This window comes from Triturus cristatus, chromosome 12, assembly GCF_964204655.1.
Source record: "Triturus cristatus chromosome 12, aTriCri1.1, whole genome shotgun sequence".
Taxonomy (NCBI): domain Eukaryota; kingdom Metazoa; phylum Chordata; class Amphibia; order Caudata; family Salamandridae; genus Triturus; species Triturus cristatus.
This window is the reverse complement of record NC_140595.1, coordinates 720,005,760-720,032,980: the sequence shown is the minus strand read 5'-3', so window position 1 is coordinate 720,032,980 and position 27,221 is coordinate 720,005,760. Positions and strand designations below refer to the sequence as shown.

General features: G+C 40.0%; 7 non-coding genes across 7 annotated transcripts; all 7 read left to right on the top strand.

Annotated features, from left to right (window-relative positions):
• The first annotated feature begins 1,024 nt into the window (after positions 1-1,024).
• TRNAS-UGA (transfer RNA serine (anticodon UGA)) lies at positions 1,025-1,106 on the top strand. The gene has a single exon. It is a non-coding gene; the product is annotated as a tRNA-Ser (tRNA).
• A 3,907-nt stretch (positions 1,107-5,013) lies between these two features.
• TRNAS-UGA (transfer RNA serine (anticodon UGA)) lies at positions 5,014-5,095 on the top strand. Its single transcript has one exon. It is a non-coding gene; the product is annotated as a tRNA-Ser (tRNA).
• A 3,907-nt stretch (positions 5,096-9,002) lies between these two features.
• TRNAS-UGA (transfer RNA serine (anticodon UGA)) lies at positions 9,003-9,084 on the top strand. Its single transcript has one exon. It is a non-coding gene; the product is annotated as a tRNA-Ser (tRNA).
• Positions 9,085-12,991: 3,907 nt separating this feature from the next.
• TRNAS-UGA (transfer RNA serine (anticodon UGA)) lies at positions 12,992-13,073 on the top strand. The gene has a single exon. It is a non-coding gene; the product is annotated as a tRNA-Ser (tRNA).
• A 3,907-nt stretch (positions 13,074-16,980) lies between these two features.
• Positions 16,981-17,062, top strand: TRNAS-UGA (transfer RNA serine (anticodon UGA)). Its single transcript has one exon. It is a non-coding gene; the product is annotated as a tRNA-Ser (tRNA).
• A 3,907-nt stretch (positions 17,063-20,969) lies between these two features.
• Positions 20,970-21,051, top strand: TRNAS-UGA (transfer RNA serine (anticodon UGA)). The gene has a single exon. It is a non-coding gene; the product is annotated as a tRNA-Ser (tRNA).
• Positions 21,052-24,958: 3,907 nt separating this feature from the next.
• On the top strand, positions 24,959-25,040 carry TRNAS-UGA (transfer RNA serine (anticodon UGA)). Its single transcript has one exon. It is a non-coding gene; the product is annotated as a tRNA-Ser (tRNA).
• The last annotated feature ends 2,181 nt before the right edge of the window (positions 25,041-27,221 follow it).

Here is a 27,221-nt window from a genome sequence, read left to right as displayed (position 1 = left end):
CCTGGATTTAGAAAAGTAATCCTGAAAGTAATTAATTGCATATAACTTAAAATTCCCATTGAGCTCAATGTATTATTGTATTTGAAATTGTGTTTCCTATTGCAATAAACTGTAACTATTACCTGCAAAAGTCAATTGCCTATTGCAAAGTTTTTAACTAAAGCATCTTATTCTGAGAAAGTATATTTTGATACCTATTGTTGGTTCTAAAATAAAACAACGATATATTTTTTATACAAACCATTGGCCTAGAGTTCAGTTCTTGAGTGTGTGAGACCATTTGCTGACTGAGTGTGTACAACAAATGCTTTACACTGTCCTCGGATACTGCCTTACTGCTCGAGCAAGCTACCACTTTAGAGAGTAAGGTTATATCAAACTTTAGCCTCTGTCAAACCTCTGGGCACTGAGGACTCTGTGCACACTGTACCTTTTTGGGAACAGTATATACAGAGCCACTTTCTCACAGTAGTGATAAAGTGATTAGAGTCCTAAGGCCAACATAAAGATAGAGCAAAACGTGAGGTGAAAAGCAAAAAGGTCGCTGGTAGGCCACCTTAAGGATGCCATGTCTAACAAAAATTAACTGAGGATTACGTGAGTAAAACATCAGGTTTCTCTACGGCATTTGGTGAGACAAGTGGGCCTTCTTTTATCTTCCATTCAAGCAATCTTTGACGGACCCATTTATTATAGAGCTCTTCAAGGATTAAAGATAAGGTACTTACAAAGGAGTCACAAATACTCAGAGATGGTAGACTTCTGTAATATGGGTCGTAGACTAAAAGCAGCGCAAAAACAGAGTGCAACAGGGTCCAAAAAATTGAGTGCCACATGAGAGTTTGCATGCAAGCGTATACTTTTACAGATCCAGAGATATACTCATGCAATTTTTGTTTTTAGGACAGAACGTGCATGATGAAAAAAACATTGTTTTTAAAAAGCGCATTGCAGAATATCAGTACTCTGATGTGGGACAACTTGAATACTTTCAAACAAAATATTTGCATGCAGCTTACAGTAAGTTGTTGTGGCCGAGTGGTTAAGGCAATGGACTTGAAATCCATTGGGGTCTCCCCGCGCAGGTTCGAATCCTGCCAACAACGAGAATCTTGTTATTATCGGCTACAATTTCAGAAGTTAACCTTTAGTATTTCTTCAATTTCAGTTTTATAAATAGGTGGCTTATTTTTGTGTCACTATTGCCTCTCCACATATTTATTATCGCTACCTCTATCATGTCTTTGCTACATCTCTCTTCCTACTTTAGCACTGGTGTAAACGCTTCAAATTATTATACCATTGCTCTCTCAATCATACCTGGGCATGCACTTGAAACTTACTTTACCAATAAAAGATGCAAAGAGAGAAATAGAACAAAAGTGCTGGCTGGATTTGGCAAACACACTTCATAAAACTGCATTTTCTTTTTTATTCTCCCCCGTGTTACATGCTTAACCTCTCCCTATGTAATTTCTCTTAATCTGCTGTCCCAGGAAGAGAATTTCATCTACAGGCTCTTTCTGTGTTTTTTTCCTTAGTCTTTCTTTCCCTTTTCTTAGCTGTGTAACTGTTCCTTTACGCTCTCTATTTACGCGCCATTAATCTCATTTGAGCTCCTTGCTCCCGCTCCTGTTTTCTCCAACTCTCATACTGCCAGTTCTCTCTTTCTCTGTGGTTGGTGGCTAAAATCCAGAGCTTTCGAAGCCACGTGGTTTCTGCCTCTTGTTGTCAGACTTGAATTGGAAAAGGAACCATATTAACAAGCCTTTACCACTCACACACGGCGGAAGTTTATACTTTAATTCAGTGAGCTAAGAAAAGCGTGTTGTGGGTCCCCTACGAGCCATGGTGCTTGCTTCATCATGATTTGGAACCAGTCATTAGCCGCAGCTCTGCTAATGAGCCACTGAGGTCAGTTTCAATAATTAATCAAAAACATGACCTTGCAGCCCGCCCTCAACTGTGTATTTATATTACTTTACTGCTGTTCGTGTGATTAGCTGGGAGGAGCTCACGGCGGCATCCTCCCTATAAAAGTGTAGATGGATCACTCCTTAACTCTTTCTTGCTTCACATACAAATGGCTTGAAAGGTGCAGGGAAGATGCAGGTCTAATAGACAGAATCGAAGGTCTGTGCCAAGTGGGTTTCTCTGCATTGGTGTCCCATCACAGGCCCGCAAGTGTAATGTGTTATCTTTGACTCCTGGCAGTTCACAAGCAGGCGGCCAGGAAACGGTTTCAGCCTATCAACCACTGAGGAGACGCAGCCTCTGTATGAGGAATGAGGAAGGAATGAATACATCCAGCCTATCACAGGAGCAGCCCTGAGTGTTCCAAATTATAAATTCTCCATGTTAGTGTATGGCATTGACCCCATGTAGCTCGCCGTGATCGTATAGTGGTTAGTACTCTGCGTTGTGGCCGCAGCAACCTTGGTTCGAATCCAAATTACGGCATTGTGGTTGGCAATGTTACGGCAGTTGGGTTCTGCTTTTACAGAATTACCAAATGTACCAGAGGTTTAAATATTTAAACCATCTAACAACAAAATATTTAATTTAGCATGATTATAAGCTGTAGCTATAATGTATTTACTTACATAAATTATCGTTCTTGAACCTATTGTGGGTGGAGGGGGAGCGGAGCTCACCCCCCAGGTGCAGTTGAGTAACCTGTGTTGTGGCTCTCTACAGGGAAGGCACAAATGTTGCTGTCACCCAGCGCAATCCAGATGTGTATTGGGGCCTGGTTTCAGGTAAATAGAGCAGTAAGTGCAGAGAAATGTTCACTCTCTAAAAGTGGCATTTCTAAAATAGTAAAGTTAAATCCAACCTCACCAGTAAGTAGGATTTTCAATAAATAAATAAAGCTACTCCTCTCCGATATGGAATTACCAAATAAAAAGTATAGGGGAATACCCAATGCTAACCTATGAGAGAGGTAGACCTCACAGTAGTGAAAAATGAAATAGACTGTTTGGTACTTACAGGACATGCAAACCACCAAAGTACATATCTTATCTTTTACTTGCATAGCATCATGCACCTAGGACTACCTAGGGCCTACCTTAGGGGTAAATTATATGTAATAAAAGGGGAGTTTAGGGCTTGGCAAGTAGACTGGGACTCCCCTGGGAGACCCTTGAGTCTATGCCCAGAACCATAACTCTGCCAGTCGAGTACTTACCTAAAAGCCGATAACTCACTTCTCTTCCATAGGCTAACATTGACTGGTTCCACTTGGAATTTCTTCTAAGTGTGGAGTTTTGGAACTTTAAAATATTCATCTAAAATCAGCCGAACAACGAATTCTGATTTACTCACCTGTTATCAGGAGAGACCTCAGTGCTGCATCTTGTAGCTCAGTACTGACCCTGAAAAGTAATTTTAACCGTACTTACCAGTAACTCAAATTTTCTTCCATAGGATATCATTGCTTGCTTTTTGCTGACAAAGTTTCTAAGTGTCGATTTTTGAAACTTACAAATATTCTTTAAAAATCGTACCAATTGTGAAAACGTAATTGCTTACCTGTTTTAGATCGATGTCCCAGTACTGAGCCTAGGAGCCCAGCACTGAATTACCAAAGTAACGAGAATGTACTTTACCCGTAACTTGAATTTTCTTCCATAGGAAACCATTGACTGTTTTTCTGTAAAATTTCTTCTAAGTGTCGATTTTGCAAACTTATAAATATTCCTTAAAAATCGCTTGTATAACTTAAACGCAGTTTCTCAACTGCTTACAGGTGGTACAGTAGTGCTGGATCTAGGATCCAACACTGACATAGAAAAAGTAACCATAACCCCACCTACCTGCTAAGTGAATTTCCTTCCATAGGATAACATTGGTAATTTGATCAGAAAAAATTTCTAAGTGTCAACTTTTAAAATAGCAAAATATTGCTTGAAAATCACAACAGTTACTAAAACGAATTTACTCACTTGTTTCCAAGAACTGTCCCAGGACTGAATCTAGGATCCAGTCCTGGATTTAGAAAAGTAATCCTGAAAGTAATTAATTGCATATAACTTAAAATTCCCATTGAGCTCAATGTATTATTGTATTTGAAATTGTGTTTCCTATTGCAATAAACTGTAACTATTACCTGCAAAAGTCAATTGCCTATTGCAAAGTTTTTAACTAAAGCATCTTATTCTGAGAAAGTATATTTTGATACCTATTGTTGGTTCTAAAATAAAACAACGATATATTTTTTATACAAACCATTGGCCTAGAGTTCAGTTCTTGAGTGTGTGAGACCATTTGCTGACTGAGTGTGTACAACAAATGCTTTACACTGTCCTCGGATACTGCCTTACTGCTCGAGCAAGCTACCACTTTAGAGAGTAAGGTTATATCAAACTTTAGCCTCTGTCAAACCTCTGGGCACTGAGGACTCTGTGCACACTGTACCTTTTTGGGAACAGTATATACAGAGCCACTTTCTCACAGTAGTGATAAAGTGATTAGAGTCCTAAGGCCAACATAAAGATAGAGCAAAACGTGAGGTGAAAAGCAAAAAGGTCGCTGGTAGGCCACCTTAAGGATGCCATGTCTAACAAAAATTAACTGAGGATTACGTGAGTAAAACATCAGGTTTCTCTACGGCATTTGGTGAGACAAGTGGGCCTTCTTTTATCTTCCATTCAAGCAATCTTTGACGGACCCATTTATTATAGAGCTCTTCAAGGATTAAAGATAAGGTACTTACAAAGGAGTCACAAATACTCAGAGATGGTAGACTTCTGTAATATGGGTCGTAGACTAAAAGCAGCGCAAAAACAGAGTGCAACAGGGTCCAAAAAATTGAGTGCCACATGAGAGTTTGCATGCAAGCGTATCCTTTTACAGATCCAGAGATATACTCATGCAATTTTTGTTTTTAGGACAGAACGTGCATGATGAAAAAAACATTGTTTTTAAAAAGCGCATTGCAGAATATCAGTACTCTGATGTGGGACAACTTGAATACTTTCAAACAAAATATTTGCATGCAGCTTACAGTAAGTTGTTGTGGCCGAGTGGTTAAGGCGATGGACTTGAAATCCATTGGGGTCTCCCCGCGCAGGTTCGAATCCTGCCAACAACGAGAATCTTGTTATTATCGGCTACAATTTCAGAAGTTAACCTTTAGTATTTCTTCAATTTCAGTTTTATAAATAGGTGGCTTATTTTTGTGTCACTATTGCCTCTCCACATATTTATTATCGCTACCTCTATCATGTCTTTGCTACATCTCTCTTCCTACTTTAGCACTGGTGTAAACGCTTCAAATTATTATACCATTGCTCTCTCAATCATACCTGGGCATGCACTTGAAACTTACTTTACCAATAAAAGATGCAAAGAGAGAAATAGAACAAAAGTGCTGGCTGGATTTGGCAAACACACTTCATAAAACTGCATTTTCTTTGTTATTCTCGCCCGTGTTACATGCTTAACCTCTCCCTATGTAATTTCTCTTAATCTGCTGTCCCAGGAAGAGAATTTCATCTACAGGCTCTTTCTGTGTTTTTTTCCTTAGTCTTTCTTTCCCTTTTCTTAGCTGTGTAACTGTTCCTTTACGCTCTCTATTTACGCGCCATTAATCTCATTTGAGCTCCTTGCTCCCGCTCCTGTTTTCTCCAACTCTCATACTGCCAGTTCTCTCTTTCTCTGTGGTTGGTGGCTAAAATCCAGAGCTTTCGAAGCCACGTGGTTTCTGCCTCTTGTTGTCAGACTTGAATTGGAAAAGGAACCATATTAACAAGCCTTTACCACTCACACACGGCGGAAGTTTATACTTTAATTCAGTGAGCTAAGAAAAGCGTGTTGTGGGTCCCCTACGAGCCATGGTGCTTGCTTCATCATGATTTGGAACCAGTCATTAGCCACAGCTCTGCTAATGAGCCACTGAGGTCAGTTTCAATAATTACTCAAAAACATGACCTTGCAGCCCGCCCTCAACTGTGTATTTATATTACTTTACTGCTGTTCGTGTGATTAGCTGGGAGGAGCTCACGGCGGCATCCTCCCTATAAAAGTGTAGATGGATCACTCCTTAACTCTTTCTTGCTTCACATACAAATGGCTTGAAAGGTGCAGGGAAGATGCAGGTCTAATAGACAGAATCGAAGGTCTGTGCCAAGTGGGTTTCTCTGCATTGGTGTCCCATCACAGGCCCGCAAGTGTAATGTGTTATCTTTGACTCCTGGCAGTTCACAAGCAGGCGGCCAGGAAACGGTTTCAGCCTATCAACCACTGAGGAGACGCAGCCTCTGTATGAGGAATGAGGAAGGAATGAATACATCCAGCCTATCACAGGAGCAGCCCTGAGTGTTCCAAATTATAAATTCTCCATGTTAGTGTATGGCATTGACCCCATGTAGCTCGCCGTAATCGTATAGTGGTTAGTACTCTGCGTTGTGGCCGCAGCAACCTTGGTTCGAATCCAAATTACGGCATTGTGGTTGGCAATGTTACGGCAGTTGGGTTCTGCTTTTACAGAATTACCAAATGTACCAGAGGTTTAAATATTTAAACCATCTAACAACAAAATATTTAATTTAACATGATTATAAGCTGTAGCTATAATGTATTTACTTACATAAATTATCGTTCTTGAACCTATTGTGGGTGGAGGGGGAGCGGAGCTCACCCCCCAGGTGCAGTTGAGTAACCTGTGTTGTGGCTCTCTACAGGGAAGGCACAAATGTTGCTGTCACCCAGCGCAATCCAGATGTGTATTGGGGCCTGGTTTCAGGTAAATAGAGCAGTAAGTGCAGAGAAATGTTCACTCTCTAAAAGTGGCATTTCTAAAATAGTAAAGTTAAATCCAACCTCACCAGTAAGTAGGATTTTCAATAAATAAATAAAGCTACTCCTCTCCGATATGGAATTACCAAATAAAAAGTATAGGGGAATACCCAATGCTAACCTATGAGAGAGGTAGACCTCACAGTAGTGAAAAATGAAATAGACTGTTTGGTACTTACAGGACATGCAAACCACCAAAGTACATATCTTATCTTTTACTTGCATAGCATCATGCACCTAGGACTACCTAGGGCCTACCTTAGGGGTAAATTATATGTAATAAAAGGGGAGTTTAGGGCTTGGCAAGTAGACTGGGACTCCCCTGGGAGACCCTTGAGTCTATGCCCAGAACCATAACTCTGCCAGTCGAGTACTTACCTAAAAGCCGATAACTCACTTCTCTTCCATAGGCTAACATTGACTGGTTCCACTTGGAATTTCTTCTAAGTGTGGAGTTTTGGAACTTTAAAATATTCATCTAAAATCAGCCGAACAACGAATTCTGATTTACTCACCTGTTATCAGGAGAGACCTCAGTGCTGCATCTTGTAGCTCAGTACTGACCCTGAAAAGTAATTTTAACCGTACTTACCAGTAACTCGAATTTTCTTCCATAGGATATCATTGCTTGCTTTTTGCTGACAAAGTTTCTAAGTGTCGATTTTTGAAACTTACAAATATTCTTTAAAAATCGTACCAATTGTGAAAACGTAATTGCTTACCTGTTTTAGATAGATGTCCCAGTACTGAGCCTAGGAGCCCAGCACTGAATTACCAAAGTAACGAGAATGTACTTTACCCGTAACTTGAATTTTCTTCCATAGGAAACCATTGACTGTTTTTCTGTAAAATTTCTTCTAAGTGTCGATTTTGCAAACTTATAAATATTCCTTAAAAATCGCTTGTATAACTTAAACGCAGTTTCTCAACTGCTTACAGGTGGTACAGTAGTGCTGGATCTAGGATCCAACACTGACATAGAAAAAGTAACCATAACCCCACCTACCTGCTAAGTGAATTTCCTTCCATAGGATAACATTGGTAATTTGATCAGAAAAAATTTCTAAGTGTCAACTTTTAAAATAGCAAAATATTGCTTGAAAATCACAACAGTTACTAAAACGAATTTACTCACTTGTTTCCAAGAACTGTCCCAGGACTGAATCTAGGATCCAGTCCTGGATTTAGAAAAGTAATCCTGAAAGTAATTAATTGCATATAACTTAAAATTCCCATTGAGCTCAATGTATTATTGTATTTGAAATTGTGTTTCCTATTGCAATAAACTGTAACTATTACCTGCAAAAGTCAATTGCCTATTGCAAAGTTTTTAACTAAAGCATCTTATTCTGAGAAAGTATATTTTGATACCTATTGTTGGTTCTAAAATAAAACAACGATATATTTTTTATACAAACCATTGGCCTAGAGTTCAGTTCTTGAGTGTGTGAGACCATTTGCTGACTGAGTGTGTACAACAAATGCTTTACACTGTCCTCGGATACTGCCTTACTGCTCGAGCAAGCTACCACTTTAGAGAGTAAGGTTATATCAAACTTTAGCCTCTGTCAAACCTCTGGGCACTGAGGACTCTGTGCACACTGTACCTTTTTGGGAACAGTATATACAGAGCCACTTTCTCACAGTAGTGATAAAGTGATTAGAGTCCTAAGGCCAACATAAAGATAGAGCAAAACGTGAGGTGAAAAGCAAAAAGGTCGCTGGTAGGCCACCTTAAGGATGCCATGTCTAACAAAAATTAACTGAGGATTACGTGAGTAAAACATCAGGTTTCTCTACGGCATTTGGTGAGACAAGTGGGCCTTCTTTTATCTTCCATTCAAGCAATCTTTGACGGACCCATTTATTATAGAGCTCTTCAAGGATTAAAGATAAGGTACTTACAAAGGAGTCACAAATACTCAGAGATGGTAGACTTCTGTAATATGGGTCGTAGACTAAAAGCAGCGCAAAAACAGAGTGCAACAGGGTCCAAAAAATTGAGTGCCACATGAGAGTTTGCATGCAAGCGTATCCTTTTACAGATCCAGAGATATACTCATGCAATTTTTGTTTTTAGGACAGAACGTGCATGATGAAAAAAACATTGTTTTTAAAAAGCGCATTGCAGAATATCAGTACTCTGATGTGGGACAACTTGAATACTTTCAAACAAAATATTTGCATGCAGCTTACAGTAAGTTGTTGTGGCCGAGTGGTTAAGGCGATGGACTTGAAATCCATTGGGGTCTCCCCGCGCAGGTTCGAATCCTGCCAACAACGAGAATCTTGTTATTATCGGCTACAATTTCAGAAGTTAACCTTTAGTATTTCTTCAATTTCAGTTTTATAAATAGGTGGCTTATTTTTGTGTCACTATTGCCTCTCCACATATTTATTATCGCTACCTCTATCATGTCTTTGCTACATCTCTCTTCCTACTTTAGCACTGGTGTAAACGCTTCAAATTATTATACCATTGCTCTCTCAATCATACCTGGGCATGCACTTGAAACTTACTTTACCAATAAAAGATGCAAAGAGAGAAATAGAACAAAAGTGCTGGCTGGATTTGGCAAACACACTTCATAAAACTGCATTTTCTTTTTTATTCTCCCCCGTGTTACATGCTTAACCTCTCCCTATGTAATTTCTCTTAATCTGCTGTCCCAGGAAGAGAATTTCATCTACAGGCTCTTTCTGTGTTTTTTTCCTTAGTCTTTCTTTCCCTTTTCTTAGCTGTGTAACTGTTCCTTTACGCTCTCTATTTACGCGCCATTAATCTCATTTGAGCTCCTTGCTCCCGCTCCTGTTTTCTCCAACTCTCATACTGCCAGTTCTCTCTTTCTCTGTGGTTGGTGGCTAAAATCCAGAGCTTTCGAAGCCACGTGGTTTCTGCCTCTTGTTGTCAGACTTGAATTGGAAAAGGAACCATATTAACAAGCCTTTACCACTCACACACAGTGGAAGTTTATACTTTAATTCAGTGAACTAAGAAAAGCGTGTTGTGGGTCCCCTACGAGCCATGGTGCTTGCTTCATCATGATTTGGAACCAGTCATTAGCCGCAGCTCTGCTAATGAGCCACTGAGGTCAGTTTCAATAATTACTCAAAAACATGACCTTGCAGCCCGCCCTCAACTGTGTATTTATATTACTTTACTGCTGTTCGTGTGATTAGCTGGGAGGAGCTCACGGCGGCATCCTCCCTATAAAAGTGTAGATGGATCACTCCTTAACTCTTTCTTGCTTCACATACAAATGGCTTGAAAGGTGCAGGGAAGATGCAGGTCTAATAGACAGAATCGAAGGTCTGTGCCAAGTGGGTTTCTCTGCATTGGTGTCCCATCACAGGCCCGCAAGTGTAATGTGTTATCTTTGACTCCTGGCAGTTCACAAGCAGGCGGCCAGGAAACGGTTTCAGCCTATCAACCACTGAGGAGACGCAGCCTCTGTATGAGGAATGAGGAAGGAATGAATACATCCAGCCTATCACAGGAGCAGCCCTGAGTGTTCCAAATTATAAATTCTCCATGTTAGTGTATGGCATTGACCCCATGTAGCTCGCCGTGATCGTATAGTGGTTGGTACTCTGCGTTGTGGCCGCAGCAACCTTGGTTCGAATCCAAATTACGGCATTGTGGTTGGCAATGTTACGGCAGTTGGGTTCTGCTTTTACAGAATTACCAAATGTACCAGAGGTTTAAATATTTAAACCATCTAACAACAAAATATTTAATTTAACATGATTATAAGCTGTAGCTATAATGTATTTACTTACATAAATTATCGTTCTTGAACCTATTGTGGGTGGAGGGGGAGCGGAGCTCACCCCCCAGGTGCAGTTGAGTAACCTGTGTTGTGGCTCTCTACAGGGAAGGCACAAATGTTGCTGTCGCCCAGCGCAATCCAGATGTGTATTGGGGCCTGGTTTCAGGTAAATAGAGCAGTAAGTGCAGAGAAATGTTCACTCTCTAAAAGTGGCATTTCTAAAATAGTAAAGTTAAATCCAACCTCACCAGTAAGTAGGATTGTCAATAAATAAATAAAGCTACTCCTCTCCAATATGGAATTACCAAATAAAAAGTATAGGGGAATACCCAATGCTAACCTATGAGAGAGGTAGACCTCACAGTAGTGAAAAATGAAATAGACTGTTTGGTACTTACAGGACATGCAAACCACCAAAGTACATATCTTATCTTTTACTTGCATAGCATCATGCACCTAGGACTACCTAGGGCCTACCTTAGGGGTAAATTATATGTAATAAAAGGGGAGTTTAGGGCTTGGCAAGTAGACTGGGACTCCCCTGGGAGACCCTTGAGTCTATGCCCAGAACCATAACTCTGCCAGTCGAGTACTTACCTAAAAGCCGATAACTCACTTCTCTTCCATAGGCTAACATTGACTGGTTCCACTTGGAATTTCTTCTAAGTGTGGAGTTTTGGAACTTTAAAATATTCATCTAAAATCAGCCGAACAACGAATTCTGATTTACTCACCTGTTATCAGGAGAGACCTCAGTGCTGCATCTTGTAGCTCAGTACTGACCCTGAAAAGTAATTTTAACCGTACTTACCAGTAACTCAAATTTTCTTCCATAGGATATAATTGCTTGCTTTTTGCTGACAAAGTTTCTAAGTGTCGATTTTTGAAACTTACAAATATTCTTTAAAAATCGTACCAATTGTGAAAACATAATTGCTTACCTGTTTTAGATAGATGTCCCAGTACTGAGCCTAGGAGCCCAGCACTGAATTACCAAAGTAACGAGAATGTACTTTACCCGTAACTTGAATTTTCTTCCATAGGAAACCATTGACTGTTTTTCTGTAAAATTTCTTCTAAGTGTCGATTTTGCAAACTTATAAATATTCCTTAAAAATCGCTTGTATAACTTAAACGCAGTTTCTCAACTGCTTACAGGTGGTACAGTAGTGCTGGATCTAGGATCCAACACTGACATAGAAAAAGTAACCATAACCCCACCTACCTGCTAAGTGAATTTCCTTCCATAGGATAACATTGGTAATTTGATCAGAAAAAATTTCTAAGTGTCAACTTTTAAAATAGCAAAATATTGCTTGAAAATCACAACAGTTACTAAAACGAATTTACTCACTTGTTTCCAAGAACTGTCCCAGGACTGAATCTAGGATCCAGTCCTGGATTTAGAAAAGTAATCCTGAAAGTAATTAATTGCATATAACTTAAAATTCCCATTGAGCTCAATGTATTATTGTATTTGAAATTGTGTTTCCTATTGCAATAAACTGTAACTATTACCTGCAAAAGTCAATTGCCTATTGCAAAGTTTTTAACTAAAGCATCTTATTCTGAGAAAGTATATTTTGATACCTATTGTTGGTTCTAAAATAAAACAACGATATATTTTTTATACAAACCATTGGCCTAGAGTTCAGTTCTTGAGTGTGTGAGACCATTTGCTGACTGAGTGTGTACAACAAATGCTTTACACTGTCCTCGGATACTGCCTTACTGCTCGAGCAAGCTACCACTTTAGAGAGTAAGGTTATATCAAACTTTAGCCTCTGTCAAACCTCTGGGCACTGAGGACTCTGTGCACACTGTACCTTTTTGGGAACAGTATATACAGAGCCACTTTCTCACAGTAGTGATAAAGTGATTAGAGTCCTAAGGCCAACATAAAGATAGAGCAAAACGTGAGGTGAAAAGCAAAAAGGTCGCTGGTAGGCCACCTTAAGGATGCCATGTCTAACAAAAATTAACTGAGGATTACGTGAGTAAAACATCAGGTTTCTCTACGGCATTTGGTGAGACAAGTGGGCCTTCTTTTATCTTCCATTCAAGCAATCTTTGACGGACCCATTTATTATAGAGCTCTTCAAGGATTAAAGATAAGGTACTTACAAAGGAGTCACAAATACTCAGAGATGGTAGACTTCTGTAATATGGGTCGTAGACTAAAAGCAGCGCAAAAACAGAGTGCAACAGGGTCCAAAAAATTGAGTGCCACATGAGAGTTTGCATGCAAGCGTATCCTTTTACAGATCCAGAGATATACTCATGCAATTTTTGTTTTTAGGACAGAACGTGCATGATGAAAAAAACATTGTTTTTAAAAAGCGCATTGCAGAATATCAGTACTCTGATGTGGGACAACTTGAATACTTTCAAACAAAATATTTGCATGCAGCTTACAGTAAGTTGTTGTGGCCGAGTGGTTAAGGCGATGGACTTGAAATCCATTGGGGTCTCCCCGCGCAGGTTCGAATCCTGCCAACAACGAGAATCTTGTTATTATCGGCTACAATTTCAGAAGTTAACCTTTAGTATTTCTTCAATTTCAGTTTTATAAATAGGTGGCTTATTTTTGTGTCACTATTGCCTCTCCACATATTTATTATCGCTACCTCTATCATGTCTTTGCTACATCTCTCTTCCTACTTTAGCACTGGTGTAAACGCTTCAAATTATTATACCATTGCTCTCTCAATCATACCTGGGCATGCACTTGAAACTTACTTTACCAATAAAAGATGCAAAGAGAGAAATAGAACAAAAGTGCTGGCTGGATTTGGCAAACACACTTCATAAAACTGCATTTTCTTTTTTATTCTCCCCCGTGTTACATGCTTAACCTCTCCCTATGTAATTTCTCTTAATCTGCTGTCCCAGGAAGAGAATTTCATCTACAGGCTCTTTCTGTGTTTTTTTCCTTAGTCTTTCTTTCCCTTTTCTTAGCTGTGTAACTGTTCCTTTACGCTCTCTATTTACGCGCCATTAATCTCATTTGAGCTCCTTGCTCCCGCTCCTGTTTTCTCCAACTCTCATACTGCCAGTTCTCTCTTTCTCTGTGGTTGGTGGCTAAAATCCAGAGCTTTCAAAGCCACGTGGTTTCTGCCTCTTGTTGTCAGACTTGAATTGGAAAAGGAACCATATTAACAAGCCTTTACCACTCACACACGGCGGAAGTTTATACTTTAATTCAGTGAGCTAAGAAAAGCGTGTTGTGGGTCCCCTACGAGCCATGGTGCTTGCTTCATCATGATTTGGAACCAGTCATTAGCCGCAGCTCTGCTAATGAGCCACTGAGGTCAGTTTCAATAATTACTCAAAAACATGACCTTGCAGCCCGCCCTCAACTGTGTATTTATATTACTTTACTGCTGTTCGTGTGATTAGCTGGGAGGAGCTCACGGCGGCATCCTCCCTATAAAAGTGTAGATGGATCACTCCTTAACTCTTTCTTGCTTCACATACAAATGGCTTGAAAGGTGCAGGGAAGATGCAGGTCTAATAGACAGAATCGAAGGTCTGTGCCAAGTGGGTTTCTCTGCATTGGTGTCCCATCACAGGCCCGCAAGTGTAATGTGTTATCTTTGACTCCTGGCAGTTCACAAGCAGGCGGCCAGGAAACGGTTTCAGCCTATCAACCACTGAGGAGACGCAGCCTCTGTATGAGGAATGAGGAAGGAATGAATACATCCAGCCTATCACAGGAGCAGCCCTGAGTGTTCCAAATTATAAATTCTCCATGTTAGTGTATGGCATTGACCCCATGTAGCTCGCCGTGATCGTATAGTGGTTAGTACTCTGCGTTGTGGCCGCAGCAACCTTGGTTCGAATCCAAATTACGGCATTGTGGTTGGCAATGTTACGGCAGTTGGGTTCTGCTTTTACAGAATTACCAAATGTACCAGAGGTTTAAATATTTAAACCATCTAACAACAAAATATTTAATTTAACATGATTATAAGCTGTAGCTATAATGTATTTACTTACATAAATTATCGTTCTTGAACCTATTGTGGGTGGAGGGGGAGCGGAGCTCACCCCCCAGGTGCAGTTGAGTAACCTGTGTTGTGGCTCTCTACAGGGAAGGCACAAATGTTGCTGTCGCCCAGCGCAATCCAGATGTGTATTGGGGCCTGGTTTCAGGTAAATAGAGCAGTAAGTGCAGAGAAATGTTCACTCTCTAAAAGTGGCATTTCTAAAATAGTAAAGTTAAATCCAACCTCACCAGTAAGTAGGATTGTCAATAAATAAATAAAGCTACTCCTCTCCGATATGGAATTACCAAATAAAAAGTATAGGGGAATACCCAATGCTAACCTATGAGAGAGGTAGACCTCACAGTAGTGAAAAATGAAATAGACTGTTTGGTACTTACAGGACATGCAAACCACCAAAGTACATATCTTATCTTTTACTTGCATAGCATCATGCACCTAGGACTACCTAGGGCCTACCTTAGGGGTAAATTATATGTAATAAAAGGGGAGTTTAGGGCTTGGCAAGTAGACTGGGACTCCCCTGGGAGACCCTTGAGTCTATGCCCAGAACCATAACTCTGCCAGTCGAGTACTTACCTAAAAGCCGATAACTCACTTCTCTTCCATAGGCTAACATTGACTGGTTCCACTTGGAATTTCTTCTAAGTGTGGAGTTTTGGAACTTTAAAATATTCATCTAAAATCAGCCGAACAACGAATTCTGATTTACTCACCTGTTATCAGGAGAGACCTCAGTGCTGCATCTTGTAGCTCAGTACTGACCCTGAAAAGTAATTTTAACCGTACTTACCAGTAACTCGAATTTTCTTCCATAGGATATCATTGCTTGCTTTTTGCTGACAAAGTTTCTAAGTGTCGATTTTTGAAACTTACAAATATTCTTTAAAAATCGTACCAATTGTGAAAACGTAATTGCTTACCTGTTTTAGATAGATGTCCCAGTACTGAGCCTAGGAGCCCAGCACTGAATTACCAAAGTAACGAGAATGTACTTTACCCGTAACTTGAATTTTCTTCCATAGGAAACCATTGACTGTTTTTCTGTAAAATTTCTTCTAAGTGTCGATTTTGCAAACTTATAAATATTCCTTAAAAATCGCTTGTATAACTTAAACGCAGTTTCTCAACTGCTTACAGGTGGTACAGTAGTGCTGGATCTAGGATCCAACACTGACATAGAAAAAGTAACCATAACCCCACCTACCTGCTAAGTGAATTTCCTTCCATAGGATAACATTGGTAATTTGATCAGAAAAAATTTCTAAGTGTCAACTTTTAAAATAGCAAAATATTGCTTGAAAATCACAACAGTTACTAAAACGAATTTACTCACTTGTTTCCAAGAACTGTCCCAGGACTGAATCTAGGATCCAGTCCTGGATTTAGAAAAGTAATCCTGAAAGTAATTAATTGCATATAACTTAAAATTCCCATTGAGCTCAATGTATTATTGTATTTGAAATTGTGTTTCCTATTGCAATAAACTGTAACTATTACCTGCAAAAGTCAATTGCCTATTGCAAAGTTTTTAACTAAAGCATCTTATTCTGAGAAAGTATATTTTGATACCTATTGTTGGTTCTAAAATAAAACAACGATATATTTTTTATACAAACCATTGGCCTAGAGTTCAGTTCTTGAGTGTGTGAGACCATTTGCTGACTGAGTGTGTACAACAAATGCTTTACACTGTCCTCGGATACTGCCTTACTGCTCGAGCAAGCTACCACTTTAGAGAGTAAGGTTATATCAAACTTTAGCCTCTGTCAAACCTCTGGGCACTGAGGACTCTGTGCACACTGTACCTTTTTGGGAACAGTATATACAGAGCCACTTTCTCACAGTAGTGATAAAGTGATTAGAGTCCTAAGGCCAACATAAAGATAGAGCAAAACGTGAGGTGAAAAGCAAAAAGGTCGCTGGTAGGCCACCTTAAGGATGCCATGTCTAACAAAAATTAACTGAGGATTACGTGAGTAAAACATCAGGTTTCTCTACGGCATTTGGTGAGACAAGTGGGCCTTCTTTTATCTTCCATTCAAGCAATCTTTGACGGACCCATTTATTATAGAGCTCTTCAAGGATTAAAGATAAGGTACTTACAAAGGAGTCACAAATACTCAGAGATGGTAGACTTCTGTAATATGGGTCGTAGACTAAAAGCAGCGCAAAAACAGAGTGCAACAGGGTCCAAAAAATTGAGTGCCACATGAGAGTTTGCATGCAAGCGTATCCTTTTACAGATCCAGAGATATACTCATGCAATTTTTGTTTTTAGGACAGAACGTGCATGATGAAAAAAACATTGTTTTTAAAAAGCGCATTGCAGAATATCAGTACTCTGATGTGGGACAACTTGAATACTTTCAAACAAAATATTTGCATGCAGCTTACAGTAAGTTGTTGTGGCCGAGTGGTTAAGGCGATGGACTTGAAATCCATTGGGGTCTCCCCGCGCAGGTTCGAATCCTGCCAACAACGAGAATCTTGTTATTATCGGCTACAATTTCAGAAGTTAACCTTTAGTATTTCTTCAATTTCAGTTTTATAAATAGGTGGCTTATTTTTGTGTCACTATTGCCTCTCCACATATTTATTATCGCTACCTCTATCATGTCTTTGCTACATCTCTCTTCCTACTTTAGCACTGGTGTAAACGCTTCAAATTATTATACCATTGCTCTCTCAATCATACCTGGGCATGCACTTGAAACTTACTTTACCAATAAAAGATGCAAAGAGAGAAATAGAACAAAAGTGCTGGCTGGATTTGGCAAACACACTTCATAAAACTGCATTTTCTTTTTTATTCTCCCCCGTGTTACATGCTTAACCTCTCCCTATGTAATTTCTCTTAATCTGCTGTCCCAGGAAGAGAATTTCATCTACAGGCTCTTTCTGTGTTTTTTTCCTTAGTCTTTCTTTCCCTTTTCTTAGCTGTGTAACTGTTCCTTTACGCTCTCTATTTACGCGCCATTAATCTCATTTGAGCTCCTTGCTCCCGCTCCTGTTTTCTCCAACTCTCATACTGCCAGTTCTCTCTTTCTCTGTGGTTGGTGGCTAAAATCCAGAGCTTTCGAAGCCACGTGGTTTCTGCCTCTTGTTGTCAGACTTGAATTGGAAAAGGAACCATATTAACAAGCCTTTACCACTCACACACGGCGGAAGTTTATACTTTAATTCAGTGAGCTAAGAAAAGCGTGTTGTGGGTCCCCTACGAGCCATGGTGCTTGCTTCATCATGATTTGGAACCAGTCATTAGCCGCAGCTCTGCTAATGAGCCACTGAGGTCAGTTTCAATAATTACTCAAAAACATGACCTTGCAGCCCGCCCTCAACTGTGTATTTATATTACTTTACTGCTGTTCGTGTGATTAGCTGGGAGGAGCTCACGGCGGCATCCTCCCTATAAAAGTGTAGATGGATCACTCCTTAACTCTTTCTTGCTTCACATACAAATGGCTTGAAAGGTGCAGGGAAGATGCAGGTCTAATAGACAGAATCGAAGGTCTGTGCCTGGTGGGTTTCTCTGCATTGGTGTCCCATCACAGGCCCGCAAGTGTAATGTGTTATCTTTGACTCCTGGCAGTTCACAAGCAGGCGGCCAGGAAACGGTTTCAGCCTATCAACCACTGAGGAGACGCAGCCTCTGTATGAGGAATGAGGAAGGAATGAATACATCCAGCCTATCACAGGAGCAGCCCTGAGTGTTCCAAATTATAAATTCTCCATGTTAGTGTATGGCATTGACCCCATGTAGCTCGCCGTGATCGTATAGTGGTTAGTACTCTGCGTTGTGGCCGCAGCAACCTTGGTTCGAATCCAAATTACGGCATTGTGGTTGGCAATGTTACGGCAGTTGGGTTCTGCTTTTACAGAATTACCAAATGTACCAGAGGTTTAAATATTTAAACCATCTAACAACAAAATATTTAATTTAACATGATTATAAGCTGTAGCTATAATGTATTTACTTACATAAATTATCGTTCTTGAACCTATTGTGGGTGGAGGGGGAGCGGAGCTCACCCCCCAGGTGCAGTTGAGTAACCTGTGTTGTGGCTCTCTACAGGGAAGGCACAAATGTTGCTGTCACCCAGCGCAATCCAGATGTGTATTGGGGCCTGGTTTCAGGTAAATAGAGCAGTAAGTGCAGAGAAATGTTCACTCTCTAAAAGTGGCATTTCTAAAATAGTAAAGTTAAATCCAACCTCACCAGTAAGTAGGATTTTCAATAAATAAATAAAGCTACTCCTCTCCGATATGGAATTACCAAATAAAAAGTATAGGGGAATACCCAATGCTAACCTATGAGAGAGGTAGACCTCACAGTAGTGAAAAATGAAATAGACTGTTTGGTACTTACAGGACATGCAAACCACCAAAGTACATATCTTATCTTTTACTTGCATAGCATCATGCACCTAGGACTACCTAGGGCCTACCTTAGGGGTAAATTATATGTAATAAAAGGGGAGTTTAGGGCTTGGCAAGTAGACTGGGACTCCCCTGGGAGACCCTTGAGTCTATGCCCAGAACCATAACTCTGCCAGTCGAGTACTTACCTAAAAGCCGATAACTCACTTCTCTTCCATAGGCTAACATTGACTGGTTCCACTTGGAATTTCTTCTAAGTGTGGAGTTTTGGAACTTTAAAATATTCATCTAAAATCAGCCGAACAACGAATTCTGATTTACTCACCTGTTATCAGGAGAGACCTCAGTGCTGCATCTTGTAGCTCAGTACTGACCCTGAAAAGTAATTTTAACCGTACTTACCAGTAACTCGAATTTTCTTCCATAGGATATCATTGCTTGCTTTTTGCTGACAAAGTTTCTAAGTGTCGATTTTTGAAACTTACAAATATTCTTTAAAAATCGTACCAATTGTGAAAACGTAATTGCTTACCTGTTTTAGATAGATGTCCCAGTACTGAGCCTAGGAGCCCAGCACTGAATTACCAAAGTAACGAAAATGTACTTTACCCGTAACTTGAATTTTCTTCCATAGGAAACCATTGACTGTTTTTCTGTAAAATTTCTTCTAAGTGTCGATTTTGCAAACTTATAAATATTCCTTAAAAATCGCTTGTATAACTTAAACGCAGTTTCTCAACTGCTTACAGGTGGTACAGTAGTGCTGGATCTAGGATCCAACACTGACATAGAAAAAGTAACCATAACCCCACCTACCTGCTAAGTGAATTTCCTTCCATAGGATAACATTGGTAATTTGATCAGAAAAAATTTCTAAGTGTCAACTTTTAAAATAGCAAAATATTGCTTGAAAATCACAACAGTTACTAAAACGAATTTACTCACTTGTTTCCAAGAACTGTCCCAGGACTGAATCTAGGATCCAGTCCTGGATTTAGAAAAGTAATCCTGAAAGTAATTAATTGCATATAACTTAAAATTCCCATTGAGCTCAATGTATTATTGTATTTGAAATTGTGTTTCCTATTGCAATAAACTGTAACTATTACCTGCAAAAGTCAATTGCCTATTGCAAAGTTTTTAACTAAAGCATCTTATTCTGAGAAAGTATATTTTGATACCTATTGTTGGTTCTAAAATAAAACAACGATATATTTTTTATACAAACCATTGGCCTAGAGTTCAGTTCTTGAGTGTGTGAGACCATTTGCTGACTGAGTGTGTACAACAAATGCTTTACACTGTCCTCGGATACTGCCTTACTGCTCGAGCAAGCTACCACTTTAGAGAGTAAGGTTATATCAAACTTTAGCCTCTGTCAAACCTCTGGGCACTGAGGACTCTGTGCACACTGTACCTTTTTGGGAACAGTATATACAGAGCCACTTTCTCACAGTAGTGATAAAGTGATTAGAGTCCTAAGGCCAACATAAAGATAGAGCAAAACGTGAGGTGAAAAGCAAAAAGGTCGCTGGTAGGCCACCTTAAGGATGCCATGTCTAACAAAAATTAACTGAGGATTACGTGAGTAAAACATCAGGTTTCTCTACGGCATTTGGTGAGACAAGTGGGCCTTCTTTTATCTTCCATTCAAGCAATCTTTGACGGACCCATTTATTATAGAGCTCTTCAAGGATTAAAGATAAGGTACTTACAAAGGAGTCACAAATACTCAGAGATGGTAGACTTCTGTAATATGGGTCGTAGACTAAAAGCAGCGCAAAAACAGAGTGCAACAGGGTCCAAAAAATTGAGTGCCACATGAGAGTTTGCATGCAAGCGTATCCTTTTACAGATCCAGAGATATACTCATGCAATTTTTGTTTTTAGGACAGAACGTGCATGATGAAAAAAACATTGTTTTTAAAAAGCGCATTGCAGAATATCAGTACTCTGATGTGGGACAACTTGAATACTTTCAAACAAAATATTTGCATGCAGCTTACAGTAAGTTGTTGTGGCCGAGTGGTTAAGGCGATGGACTTGAAATCCATTGGGGTCTCCCCGCGCAGGTTCGAATCCTGCCAACAACGAGAATCTTGTTATTATCGGCTACAATTTCAGAAGTTAACCTTTAGTATTTCTTCAATTTCAGTTTTATAAATAGGTGGCTTATTTTTGTGTCACTATTGCCTCTCCACATATTTATTATCGCTACCTCTATCATGTCTTTGCTACATCTCTCTTCCTACTTTAGCACTGGTGTAAACGCTTCAAATTATTATACCATTGCTCTCTCAATCATACCTGGGCATGCACTTGAAACTTACTTTACCAATAAAAGATGCAAAGAGAGAAATAGAACAAAAGTGCTGGCTGGATTTGGCAAACACACTTCATAAAACTGCATTTTCTTTTTTATTCTCCCCCGTGTTACATGCTTAACCTCTCCCTATGTAATTTCTCTTAATCTGCTGTCCCAGGAAGAGAATTTCATCTACAGGCTCTTTCTGTGTTTTTTTCCTTAGTCTTTCTTTCCCTTTTCTTAGCTGTGTAACTGTTCCTTTACGCTCTCTATTTACGCGCCATTAATCTCATTTGAGCTCCTTGCTCCCGCTCCTGTTTTCTCCAACTCTCATACTGCCAGTTCTCTCTTTCTCTGTGGTTGGTGGCTAAAATCCAGAGCTTTCGAAGCCACGTGGTTTCTGCCTCTTGTTGTCAGACTTGAATTGGAAAAGGAACCATAATAACAAGCCTTTACCACTCACACACGGCGGAAGTTTATACTTTAATTCAGTGAGCTAAGAAAAGCGTGTTGTGGGTCCCCTACGAGCCATGGTGCTTGCTTCATCATGATTTGGAACCAGTCATTAGCCGCAGCTCTGCTAATGAGCCACTGAGGTCAGTTTCAATAATTACTCAAAAACATGACCTTGCAGCCCGCCCTCAACTGTGTATTTATATTACTTTACTGCTGTTCGTGTGATTAGCTGGGAGGAGCTCACGGCGGCATCCTCCCTATAAAAGTGTAGATGGATCACTCCTTAACTCTTTCTTGCTTCACATACAAATGGCTTGAAAGGTGCAGGGAAGATGCAGGTCTAATAGACAGAATCGAAGGTCTGTGCCTGGTGGGTTTCTCTGCATTGGTGTCCCATCACAGGCCCGCAAGTGTAATGTGTTATCTTTGACTCCTGGCAGTTCACAAGCAGGCGGCCAGGAAACGGTTTCAGCCTATCAACCACTGAGGAGACGCAGCCTCTGTATGAGGAATGAGGAAGGAATGAATACATCCAGCCTATCACAGGAGCAGCCCTGAGTGTTCCAAATTATAAATTCTCCATGTTAGTGTATGGCATTGACCCCATGTAGCTCGCCGTGATCGTATAGTGGTTAGTACTCTGCGTTGTGGCCGCAGCAACCTTGGTTCGAATCCAAATTACGGCATTGTGGTTGGCAATGTTACGGCAGTTGGGTTCTGCTTTTACAGAATTACCAAATGTACCAGAGGTTTAAATATTTAAACCATCTAACAACAAAATATTTAATTTAGCATGATTATAAGCTGTAGCTATAATGTATTTACTTACATAAATTATCGTTCTTGAACCTATTGTGGGTGGAGGGGGAGCGGAGCTCACCCCCCAGGTGCAGTTGAGTAACCTGTGTTGTGGCTCTCTACAGGGAAGGCACAAATGTTGCTGTCACCCAGCGCAATCCAGATGTGTATTGGGGCCTGGTTTCAGGTAAATAGAGCAGTAAGTGCAGAGAAATGTTCACTCTCTAAAAGTGGCATTTCTAAAATAGTAAAGTTAAATCCAACCTCACCAGTAAGTAGGATTTTCAATAAATAAATAAAGCTACTCCTCTCCGATATGGAATTACCAAATAAAAAGTATAGGGGAATACCCAATGCTAACCTATGAGAGAGGTAGACCTCACAGTAGTGAAAAATGAAATAGACTGTTTGGTACTTACAGGACATGCAAACCACCAAAGTACATATCTTATCTTTTACTTGCATAGCATCATGCACCTAGGACTACCTAGGGCCTACCTTAGGGGTAAATTATATGTAATAAAAGGGGAGTTTAGGGCTTGGCAAGTAGACTGGGACTCCCCTGGGAGACCCTTGAGTCTATGCCCAGAACCATAACTCTGCCAGTCGAGTACTTACCTAAAAGCCGATAACTCACTTCTCTTCCATAGGCTAACATTGACTGGTTCCACTTGGAATTTCTTCTAAGTGTGGAGTTTTGGAACTTTAAAATATTCATCTAAAATCAGCCGAACAACGAATTCTGATTTACTCACCTGTTATCAGGAGAGACCTCAGTGCTGCATCTTGTAGCTCAGTACTGACCCTGAAAAGTAATTTTAACCGTACTTACCAGTAACTCGAATTTTCTTCCATAGGATATCATTGCTTGCTTTTTGCTGACAAAGTTTCTAAGTGTCGATTTTTGAAACTTACAAATATTCTTTAAAAATCGTACCAATTGTGAAAACGTAATTGCTTACCTGTTTTAGATCGATGTCCCAGTACTGAGCCTAGGAGCCCAGCACTGAATTACCAAAGTAACGAGAATGTACTTTACCCGTAACTTGAATTTTCTTCCATAGGAAACCATTGACTGTTTTTCTGTAAAATTTCTTCTAAGTGTCGATTTTGCAAACTTATAAATATTCCTTAAAAATCGCTTGTATAACTTAAACGCAGTTTCTCAACTGCTTACAGGTGGTACAGTAGTGCTGGATCTAGGATCCAACACTGACATAGAAAAAGTAACCATAACCCCACCTACCTGCTAAGTGAATTTCCTTCCATAGGATAACATTGGTAATTTGATCAGAAAAAATTTCTAAGTGTCAACTTTTAAAATAGCAAAATATTGCTTGAAAATCACAACAGTTACTAAAACGAATTTACTCACTTGTTTCCAAGAACTGTCCCAGGACTGAATCTAGGATCCAGTCCTGGATTTAGAAAAGTAATCCTGAAAGTAATTAATTGCATATAACTTAAAATTCCCATTGAGCTCAATGTATTATTGTATTTGAAATTGTGTTTCCTATTGCAATAAACTGTAACTATTACCTGCAAAAGTCAATTGCCTATTGCAAAGTTTTTAACTAAAGCATCTTATTCTGAGAAAGTATATTTTGATACCTATTGTTGGTTCTAAAATAAAACAACGATATATTTTTTATACAAACCATTGGCCTAGAGTTCAGTTCTTGAGTGTGTGAGACCATTTGCTGACTGAGTGTGTACAACAAATGCTTTACACTGTCCTCGGATACTGCCTTACTGCTCGAGCAAGCTACCACTTTAGAGAGTAAGGTTATATCAAACTTTAGCCTCTGTCAAACCTCTGGGCACTGAGGACTCTGTGCACACTGTACCTTTTTGGGAACAGTATATACAGAGCCACTTTCTCACAGTAGTGATAAAGTGATTAGAGTCCTAAGGCCAACATAAAGATAGAGCAAAACGTGAGGTGAAAAGCAAAAAGGTCGCTGGTAGGCCACCTTAAGGATGCCATGTCTAACAAAAATTAACTGAGGATTACGTGAGTAAAACATCAGGTTTCTCTACGGCATTTGGTGAGACAAGTGGGCCTTCTTTTATCTTCCATTCAAGCAATCTTTGACGGACCCATTTATTATAGAGCTCTTCAAGGATTAAAGATAAGGTACTTACAAAGGAGTCACAAATACTCAGAGATGGTAGACTTCTGTAATATGGGTCGTAGACTAAAAGCAGCGCAAAAACAGAGTGCAACAGGGTCCAAAAAATTGAGTGCCACATGAGAGTTTGCATGCAAGCGTATCCTTTTACAGATCCAGAGATATACTCATGCAATTTTTGTTTTTAGGACAGAACGTGCATGATGAAAAAAACATTGTTTTTAAAAAGCGCATTGCAGAATATCAGTACTCTGATGTGGGACAACTTGAATACTTTCAAACAAAATATTTGCATGCAGCTTACAGTAAGTTGTTGTGGCCGAGTGGTTAAGGCGATGGACTTGAAATCCATTGGGGTCTCCCCGCGCAGGTTCGAATCCTGCCAACAACGAGAATCTTGTTATTATCGGCTACAATTTCAGAAGTTAACCTTTAGTATTTCTTCAATTTCAGTTTTATAAATAGGTGGCTTATTTTTGTGTCACTATTGCCTCTCCACATATTTATTATCGCTACCTCTATCATGTCTTTGCTACATCTCTCTTCCTACTTTAGCACTGGTGTAAACGCTTCAAATTATTATACCATTGCTCTCTCAATCATACCTGGGCATGCACTTGAAACTTACTTTACCAATAAAAGATGCAAAGAGAGAAATAGAACAAAAGTGCTGGCTGGATTTGGCAAACACACTTCATAAAACTGCATTTTCTTTTTTATTCTCCCCCGTGTTACATGCTTAACCTCTCCCTATGTAATTTCTCTTAATCTGCTGTCCCAGGAAGAGAATTTCATCTACAGGCTCTTTCTGTGTTTTTTTCCTTAGTCTTTCTTTCCCTTTTCTTAGCTGTGTAACTGTTCCTTTACGCTCTCTATTTACGCGCCATTAATCTCATTTGAGCTCCTTGCTCCCGCTCCTGTTTTCTCCAACTCTCATACTGCCAGTTCTCTCTTTCTCTGTGGTTGGTGGCTAAAATCCAGAGCTTTCGAAGCCACGTGGTTTCTGCCTCTTGTTGTCAGACTTGAATTGGAAAAGGAACCATATTAACAAGCCTTTACCACTCACACACGGCGGAAGTTTATACTTTAATTCAGTGAGCTAAGAAAAGCGTGTTGTGGGTCCCCTACGAGCCATGGTGCTTGCTTCATCATGATTTGGAACCAGTCATTAGCCGCAGCTCTGCTAATGAGCCACTGAGGTCAGTTTCAATAATTACTCAAAAACATGACCTTGCAGCCCGCCCTCAACTGTGTATTTATATTACTTTACTGCTGTTCGTGTGATTAGCTGGGAGGAGCTCACGGCGGCATCCTCCCTATAAAAGTGTAGATGGATCACTCCTTAACTCTTTCTTGCTTCACATACAAATGGCTTGAAAGGTGCAGGGAAGATGCAGGTCTAATAGACAGAATCGAAGGTCTGTGCCAAGTGGGTTTCTCTGCATTGGTGTCCCATCACAGGCCCGCAAGTGTAATGTGTTATCTTTGACTCCTGGCAGTTCACAAGCAGGCGGCCAGGAAACGGTTTCAGCCTATCAACCACTGAGGAGACGCAGCCTCTGTATGAGGAATGAGGAAGGAATGAATACATCCAGCCTATCACAGGAGCAGCCCTGAGTGTTCCAAATTATAAATTCTCCATGTTAGTGTATGGCATTGACCCCATGTAGCTCGCCGTGATCGTATAGTGGTTAGTACTCTGCGTTGTGGCCGCAGCAACCTTGGTTCGAATCCAAATTACGGCATTGTGGTTGGCAATGTTACGGCAGTTGGGTTCTGCTTTTACAGAATTACCAAATGTACCAGAGGTTTAAATATTTAAACCATCTAACAACAAAATATTTAATTTAGCATGATTATAAGCTGTAGCTATAATGTATTTACTTACATAAATTATCGTTCTTGAACCTATTGTGGGTGGAGGGGGAGCGGAGCTCACCCCCCAGGTGCAGTTGAGTAACCTGTGTTGTGGCTCTCTACAGGGAAGGCACAAATGTTGCTGTCACCCAGCGCAATCCAGATGTGTATTGGGGCCTGGTTTCAGGTAAATAGAGCAGTAAGTGCAGAGAAATGTTCACTCTCTAAAAGTGGCATTTCTAAAATAGTAAAGTTAAATCCAACCTCACCAGTAAGTAGGATTTTCAATAAATAAATAAAGCTACTCCTCTCCGATATGGAATTACCAAATAAAAAGTATAGGGGAATACCCAATGCTAACCTATGAGAGAGGTAGACCTCACAGTAGTGAAAAATGAAATAGACTGTTTGGTACTTACAGGACATGCAAACCACCAAAGTACATATCTTATCTTTTACTTGCATAGCATCATGCACCTAGGACTACCTAGGGCCTACCTTAGGGGTAAATTATATGTAATAAAAGGGGAGTTTAGGGCTTGGCAAGTAGACTGGGACTCCCCTGGGAGACCCTTGAGTCTATGCCCAGAACCATAACTCTGCCAGTCGAGTACTTACCTAAAAGCCGATAACTCACTTCTCTTCCATAGGCTAACATTGACTGGTTCCACTTGGAATTTCTTCTAAGTGTGGAGTTTTGGAACTTTAAAATATT